Genomic DNA, 8921 nt, shown 5'->3' with positions numbered 1-8921 from the left:
CTTCTTCTTCTTCTTCTTCCCCTCTTCTTCTCTTCTTCACTCAAGAACCCTAACTCTTACTCTTTTAAAATGGAACAAAAATGATCCACAATCAGCCTAACACAATAATATAACCTCAAAAGAAAAGATTTGTGAAAAGACCAAAATGCCCTTAAATTTCCGGACGGACTCCTTGCCAACTGCCCAACTTTCAAAGGGCATAACTCACTCATACAAACTCGGAATCGAGCAAACTCGGTGGCGTTGGAAAGATCGTTCCAAGGGCTTTCCAAACATAACTGGAACTACTCCTGGGTCATCCTGAGCTAGGAGTTATGACTACTCAAAGTTGGCCAAAAACTCACTGATTTCCCACACTTAGCCAAATTTCCAAATTCAGAACTTTTTCCAAAAGTGACTACTTCCAATTTCAAGCTACTTCATATTCATTTTAAATTGTCGGATGTAACACAGTTAAAACGAAATTACATAAAAACCCCTCATAGAACCTCATTATAAAGTCAACACAAAGTCATAGGCTCTTGCTTAACCTATCATTTTCCGAGTCGTTACACATAGCTTAGTGGATCCACTTAGTTTTGGATTTCTTATACCCTGGCAAGGTAAAAGACTGTTATGGCAGTGTGGGCGAGAAGTTGTATCATCACATAGCTCATAGTGATTGTTGTCGGTTAGAGGATCTCCCAAATTGAGTTAATTGGTATCTTTACAAAAAATAATGAGTTATTATTGTATTTTTAAATACATTGAGTTGTTATCTACTGTTTTAAATTCTTTATATAAACTGCATCTTTATTGTAGTTTTTATACTGCATTGAGTTGAGTATACATTAGTTAAGGTTGAGTTGAGTAGAGTTGAAGTGAGTATGTTTCCTTCTTTCCAAGTTCAAGCTTTCATGTTATTTTCAGTGTTTCCCCTTACATGCTCATAAATGTACTGATGTCATTTGCCTGCATCATGAAATGATGCAGATACAAGAGATCGATGTCATCAGCAGGCACTTCGTTGATAGCATAATAGTTTGAGTTAGCTTTGGTGTGCCTCCTTGCTTCCATAGGATCCCATATTTATTTCCATTATTTTAGTGTTGTTAGGATGATTGGGTGTCTTGTCCCGACAACCCTTATAGTATTAGAGCCTTCATAGATAGACAATAGTATTTAATGAGTCTTTCTTTCATTTCCCTTGTTAATGTTTTAAAGACTTTGAGTTGAATACTTATGTTCAATTGAGTATTTTGAGTTAAATACTTTACTTATTAGTTGAGTTGTTTGTGTGATTCTATTTCACTTGAGTAAGTCTTCCGCTGAGAGTTAAGCCATGCCAAGGGTTCGATTGGGCCAGCAATGGTTCTCGAGTGCCGGCCATGACTAAGGTGTAGTCTCAGGGCGTGACAACTATGATGGAAATCTCAAAGACAAATACCCTCCTAATTAATGTTTATTATGGGATGGGTAAATAGCAATTTCGTCAAATATTTTGAAGCGGTGAAAGTATTATTTTTTTATATTTCCAATAAATAATCAAAATGCAAGACATAATTTAGTAACTCCTATTTCTTTATTGATGTTCAACTACATATACATTCTCTTCAATTTTTTTTTTTTTTTTTACATTTTGCAAATATTTGTAGATTAATTAATTATACTTCTAATTAATATCCACTAACCATGCCATTACCTATCTATTATGATTTTTCATAGTATCTCAGATATTAATTAATACAACATTCTAAGTAATATTTTAGCATTTTCATGGCGAGCATGTATCCTCACAAAACAAAGGACACAAAAGCAAAATAAGATACGTTCTTCTTCAATTTTTTGTTGCTTGAAATTTTCTAAAAATACTAATAAGTGCATGTCAGATACTTCAAAAATAATATATTTGTGGAGAACTTCATACGAGTTACATAGTATTACATAATTTTAAACAATGCATATATATTTTAAGCTAACAACGGAAGTCATAATAATGACTAGTGCTCACTTCAATAATTTTTGTGGCGCATTCGTCGCAAAAACTCTTACTTTCTTTTTGGTGGCTACATGAGCTGCCAAAAAAAGCCGTCACTTAAAATTTCATTTCTTGTTGTGGTAGTAAAAAGTGGAGCTAACTATTGGAAGGGGTTTAATTGAATCTCTTTAGTTGCAATATAATATTGAGTAAATAAGATAAAATAGTTTTGTATATATACACATTGTTAATTTCCCTTAACATTAAGGGAACTTATAGTGTCATAGTAAAAGTGATTTAAAAATTAGTTTATTCCTCAATTTAAATTTCAAGTCAAACATTCTTTTTTGAATTCTCTCATTAGAAGTAATAGAATTTCTAGTTCTGTCAGTAATTGAAGTTATGTTATTTTTGTGTGCAATGCTGACAGTAGATACTACAAAGATTAGATGCGAGGTGATGCTAATTGTTATTTAGGGAGTTCTAGTGCAAACTTCCTCAGCAAGGAAGCTTTCGTACAATATATCCATTATTACCCAATTTACCTAAGTTCAACGATGAATTCAACCAAATTATAGGAGGTCTTGGTGGCGGCGGTGGCGGTGGTGGTGGTGGTGGTGGCGGAGGTGGTGGAGGTAGTGATGGGGGATTTGGTGATGGCTTTGGATTTGACGAGGATCATGGATTGGGTGGTGGTGATGAAGGAGGAGGAGGAGGAGGAGGAGGTAGTGATGGTGGATCTAGTTTTGGCATTGGATGTGGCGAGGTCCTGGCTTCTATGCAAATGGCGGTGGAGGATGCAGTAGACGTGGTGGTGAAGAAGGAGGTAGTGATGGAGGATCTGGTTTTCGCATTGGATATAGTGAGGGTCATGGGTCGGGTGATGTTTTGGCTTATGTGGAACACCCCGTGACTCCATGTAATTGAGCCACATGGGAGATATTTGAATGTCACGTAAGCCAAAAAGGTATACAAAATTACATAAAAAAGGATTCAGGAGGGTAATATGACCTTAGTTAGTTAAGGTGTATTTCTGAGATTTCGTTATAGTCTAGGGGGTACTTGCACCTTATCCCATTTATATATATAGTTCAAAGGTTCAAAGAAGAAAGCAAAATTTAGGATTTTTTTAATTCTTCTTTTTCTATAATCCTCCCCCCCCCAAACCACCTCCCCGGTAATCTTCGTTTATATATTGTCACGAACCAGACCGTCATGATTGGCATCAACACTAACCCTTCGGTGGGAGAACCATTAATACTAATTAGCTAACCCAAGAACTACACAACTTACTCAATTACTAGGCATTTAAAGATACGGAAGAAGGTTTTAATTCAAGAGTCAAATAGAGTTCCCATATACTACAAAAGATCTAACAACGACTAACAAAACATTGCAGAAATTATTCCCTAGAACTTGAAAGTCAATGTACCAAAATTTTAACAAGGAATCACAAGTCTAAAGGAAATGGGTACAACCTAATTAAACATAAGGAAATCTAAAGTACTAGTCTAAGTCTGAAATGTAATTGATTAAGCATAACGAGAACTCATGGCAGCCTGGAAGAACTGGCTCACCCTTGAATTTGATTTATCACTGGTTTTCTAAACGAGGTATGTTAGTAGCCACTTGAAGATGCTCTATACACAACAAAGAAAGAGTAAGTTCAGTATCAGTACACAACCACAATGTACTGGTAGGATCACCCGGCTATCCCAATATGCAAATAAACATAACATAATAAAATAGGCATATACCGAACATATAAAATATCAGTCATCTTATCAGTATCAACGAACAATTCCACATTCTCAAAATACATCAATATGACAAGTCAATGGTCATCTCATGGAACCCACACCCAAACTGTTAGTCTACCGGTACGTACCCGATCTAAGTTAGTGTGCTGGACGTGAGACCCGATCCCATATATGCGCCGGAACGTGGCATCCGATCCAAGTTAGTGTGTTGGAATGTAACACCTGATCCATTCAACTGGCCACAATCACAATCACAATGTACATTCTCATAATCATACAATCAAGTATTGATTCATGGCATACAATAATTCATTCATACTTATTTACGATTAGTGTGATCAATACTGCAACATTCACATACATGCATGCATTTAAATATGGTAATTACCAATATATATCACATGACACTCAGAAAATACTTGTTCACGCTAAGGTCAGTTTCGGGAGTTCTACTCACCTGAATTCAATTTCGTAAAATCGTACGGGTTCTTTAACGTCTTATATATCTACTCATTTGATCAAATTCATAGTTAGATCTCCTATTTGTTACCATATTTCCCTAGACCTCACTTATTCTCATTTCATCCAAATCTTGACTAGGTTGAGAAATTTCAAGTTACTACCAAAAAATTTTCCGGCCTAAAAATGTCCCTTTTAGCTTTTCTATAACGATGGTAACAAGTCGTAACAATAGATACCAATTTACCCCTCACTCGCCCCCAGTGACAAACTAGGAAAAATGGGCTAATGTAAGGATAGAGTAGTACTTGAATCGATGAACAACTGGGGATACTTATCTCGCATGTACTTTTTGGTCTCCTCAGTAACTTCCTCAACTAGACACTGTTTCGATTGAACTTTCATGGACTAAATCTCTTTTGTCCTCAGCTTTCGGGCATCACGATCCAAAATTGCAATCGGCTCCTCCTCATACTGAAGGTCTTTGTCTAACACAATTGAGTCCCATTTTATGATATAATCCATGTCAATATGATATACCTTCAACATGGACACATGAAATACCGAATGAACTCCCGACAACTTGGGAGGTAAAGTCAATTTATAAGCCACTGGCCCTACACAGTCAAGGATTTCAAATGGCCCAATGTATCAGGGATTAAGCTTACCCTTCTTGCCGAATCTCATTACTCCTTTCATGGGTAATACCTTTAGAAGAACTTTCTCACCAGACTGAAATGCCATGTAACCTTATGGTCTGCACACCTCTTTTGTCTACTTTGGGCTAAAAAAAGCTTAGCTTGATTACTCCTCACCTTATCTTGAGAATCTTTCACTAAATCGACCCCTAAATGTTTCACATCTCCAGCCTCAAACCATCCCATGGGTGATCTACATCCCCTCCCATACAGTGCTTCAAATTGTGTAATATCAATGCTAGAGTGGTAACTATTATTATATATAAGAGAACTTGCATAAAGGTAGGAACTTCTCCCAATGTCCTCCAAAGTCAATCACATATGCCTTCAACATGTCTTCTAACACTTGAATAGTCCTTCATTATTGTCCATCCGTCTACGGGTGGAAAACTTACTAAAAGCGTGTTGTGCCCAATTCATCATGTAATTTCCTCCAAAACTTGCAAGTGAAGTGCGTACCACGGTTTAAGATGATAGAAAGGGGAACCCCGTGCAACCTCACTATCTCTTTCACATTAATCTTAGCCAATTTGTGAGCATTATAATCTATTCTGACTGGAATAAAATAGGTTGACTTAGTCAATATTTCAACCACTACCCTAATAGAATCATACTTTCCCAAAGTCTTGGGAAGACCAACCACAAAATCCATAGCTATTCTTTCCCACTTCCACTCCATAATTGGCATTCTCTCAAGCAAACCTTCAGGCCTTTGATGTTCATATTTCACTTGTTGAAAATTTTGATACTTAGCCACAAACTCCGCTATATCTTTCTTCATACCAGGCCACCAATAGAGTCACTTCAAGTCACGGTACATTTTGGTCACACCCGGATGAATGGAATACCTCGAACCAAGTGACGCTGTCAATAACCTCTGAATAAAGTCGCCCACTTTAGGAACACAAATTCATCCTTTAAAACTGAGCAAGCCCCCCACATCAAGAATCATATCTTGTGCCTTACCAATCATTGTCTTCTTTCTAAGCCCATTCAAATTTTAATCCTCAAACTGTTTGGCCTTGATTTCCTCACTGAAGGTGGCCCTAACCTCAATGCTATCTAACACCCCACCTTTTTTCGAGATGCCTAACTGCATGAACTTAGATTCTAAGGTTTGGATTTCCTTATCCAAAGGTCGCTTGGATACTCTCAAGCAAGATAAACTACCCATACTTACCGCTTTTTGGCTTAGTGCGTCCGCCACTGCATTGGCCTTGCCCGGATGATACTGGATGGTCAGATCATAGTCCTTGAGTAACTCCATCCACCTTCGATGTCTAAAATTCAAATCATTTTCAGTAAACACATGTTGTAGACTACGATGATCAGTAAACACCTCACACTTGACACCATAGAGTTAATGCTGCCATATCTTAAGAGCAAACACTATCGCTGCCAACTCTAAGTCATGTGTTGGGTAATTTCTCTCGTGCACTTTCAACTGTCGCGATACATAAACTATGAAATTCTTATCCTGCATTAACACAAATGGGAAGCATCACAATAAATAATGAAATACTTACCTTTAATTGGTAGTGCTAGAATAGGTGTTGTACTCAAAAGATTCTTGAGCTTTTGGAAGCTCTCCTCACATTTTTCAGTCTATTCAAATGGTACCTCCTTTTTGGTCAACATTGTCAAATGTGTGGTAATATAAGCAAAGTTCTTCACAAATCGACGATAGTAGCTAGCGAGTCCCACAACACTCCTAACTTCAGTTATAAAGCTAGGCTGAACCCAAGTATTTGACGAATTTCTTCACAGAATTTACTTTGTATTTTGTTCTATCAATAAGATTTGGTTTTTTTGGATACATGATCTTAGTCGTTCTATATTTGTTAGATTACAATATGTAAGATTCAATCAAACTTTGTTTATTTTAATTTTGTATGCCTGATGAGTCCACAAATTGGACTCATTTAGGGCTTTATTTTGATAGAATTAGTGTCCTCAAATGCATATTTTATCTCAATATTTGATGTAAATCCTTAAGTTTCAGGTATTTGGACTTTGAGGCAAAGCATGGATACTACTTGGCAAGAAGGAACAAGGCGGATGAAAAGAACGAAGAAATGAAGGCCTGAAGATTGTCGAGCCCTGTTGGAGAGTCGCCGATCGGACTGGAGATCACCTTTTGTTCCAGTATGCTTAGCCCAAAAGGAGAAGGTCAATTCCGCGATGAAAAGGAGGAGTCGACGCATCGCTGAGCAGTTCTGCGAAGCAGTACTGCTATCGCCCAATGTCTCAAAATGCGAGAATACTGAAGGCAATAGAAGGAAAGCGATGAAATTGGCCAAAAGGTGGATCGCCGAGCGTATCGGCGATCCCAACTAACTACGCTGAATGTTCCTGCGCAACACAAATTTTCAAACACTATAAAGACTTGTTTTAAATTTCTAGCATCATATCACTTCTATTATTCGAACTTTTTACAGTTTTTGGAGAGTTTAATTTTTAGAGGGTTCTCGAGACTTTGTTCTAAATCCTTGAAGATTCAAAGGGTTTCAACTACAAGAAATTGGACGTGGGTCTCGAAGATTCTTTACTCTTGACGTGTTTTAAGATTTAAATCTTCATACCTAGATGATGGAAACTGATATTGCTATAACTTTTTATCTCTTTTACATGTCTAGCTAAAACCCCAATTCTTGGGGTGTGATTTTGTGATTATGGGTTAAATTATTTGTTGGGTCTTGCTTGTTGATGATTTATTTGTTGTTTAAATGTGATTTCGTTTAGTAGTTATGTATGAACTTAATGGGATTGTTGTTGCAAATATGATTTCATCTTAGTGTTTTTGGCTTGCTCGAGAAAGAGATCGTAAAACTAAGACTACTAAATTGATAGTCGGTGGTATTGGGTTGACATGGGTTCAACTCGAGAGAGTGAACCCTAGTCCTTCTCCCACACATTCAGCTAGAGAGAGTGAATGGGATAAGGCGGAGACTGTGCTTAATGCGGCAACTTGGTGTTTGAGAGAAACCGAGTTGATTCAAGGTAAGTTGCTCATGAGAGAATCTACCCCCACTATAGTCTAGCCTAGTCACAAATGTTCAACAATTTACTATCAAAAGCATGTATCCGATAGTCTAGTTTATCCTGTATTCCTATCACATCCCAAGAATCTCGTCTCCATATTTAGTTCCCTTATATTTTTTGCTCTTTTTAGTTGTTAATTAATACAAACCCTTATTGATAATTGACGCTTGTGTCACCCCTTTGATTTAGTATGTTAATATTCGTTATCATTTATAGCTATGACTAATTAGACTTGATTTTATTTTTCGACTAATTCTCAAAACCACTCCCTGTGGGAATGATCCCAACCCTTGGTAGGGTTATATCACTACACGCAATCGTTTGGCACTTGAACCGAAATAGTGTTAGTTGATTACCTCGAACATCAAAATGGCACTTCTGCCGGTGATTGGTGTTATTTGAGAATTTTTAGTTTAGTAAATTTTTTGTTCTTCTTAGTCATAGTCTACTTGCTTAAATTTTAGTTTTGTTTTGTTTGGTTGTGTGACTATTTCAGGAAAAATGAGTGAGAATGAAAGCTATGGGTATCAAACGGATCACCCTCTACTGAAATTGTTGAACCTTAGGGACAATCTCCTTACGTTCAAGAAAGTAGGGGGTGAAACCATCCAAGAGATGTGGCTGAAATTCCAGGCAGTACTACACCTATGCCTAAATCATCGGATGCCTGATAAAGTGCTACTAGAGTGCTTTTATTGGGGTTTTGTACCCAAAAATAAAAGTACCGCTGACCAACTTTTTGAGGGTTACTTGCTACAACAACCTTATTAAACAGTTGCCAAACTCATGACGGCATGGTTAAGACCAACAAGGAAACAAAGAGAAAACAAGAGTTGGTTACAATGTTAACTCAGCTGGATTTCTTATCCAAGAAAGACACGAAATTGGAAGAGCAGTCCACGAAAAAGGACAAGCACTTTCCCCTTCACAAGTGTGAAAAGGGAAAGAAGTAAGAAAGTGGCCAAAATGAAAATGTCCTCTCACTCATTCAACACAAGTCGATGA

The sequence above is a fragment of the Solanum stenotomum genome, chromosome 4, assembly GCF_019186545.1.
Source record: "Solanum stenotomum isolate F172 chromosome 4, ASM1918654v1, whole genome shotgun sequence".
In the NCBI taxonomy this organism is placed as follows: Eukaryota; Viridiplantae; Streptophyta; class Magnoliopsida; order Solanales; family Solanaceae; genus Solanum; species Solanum stenotomum.
This window is presented reverse-complemented; position numbering follows the sequence as displayed.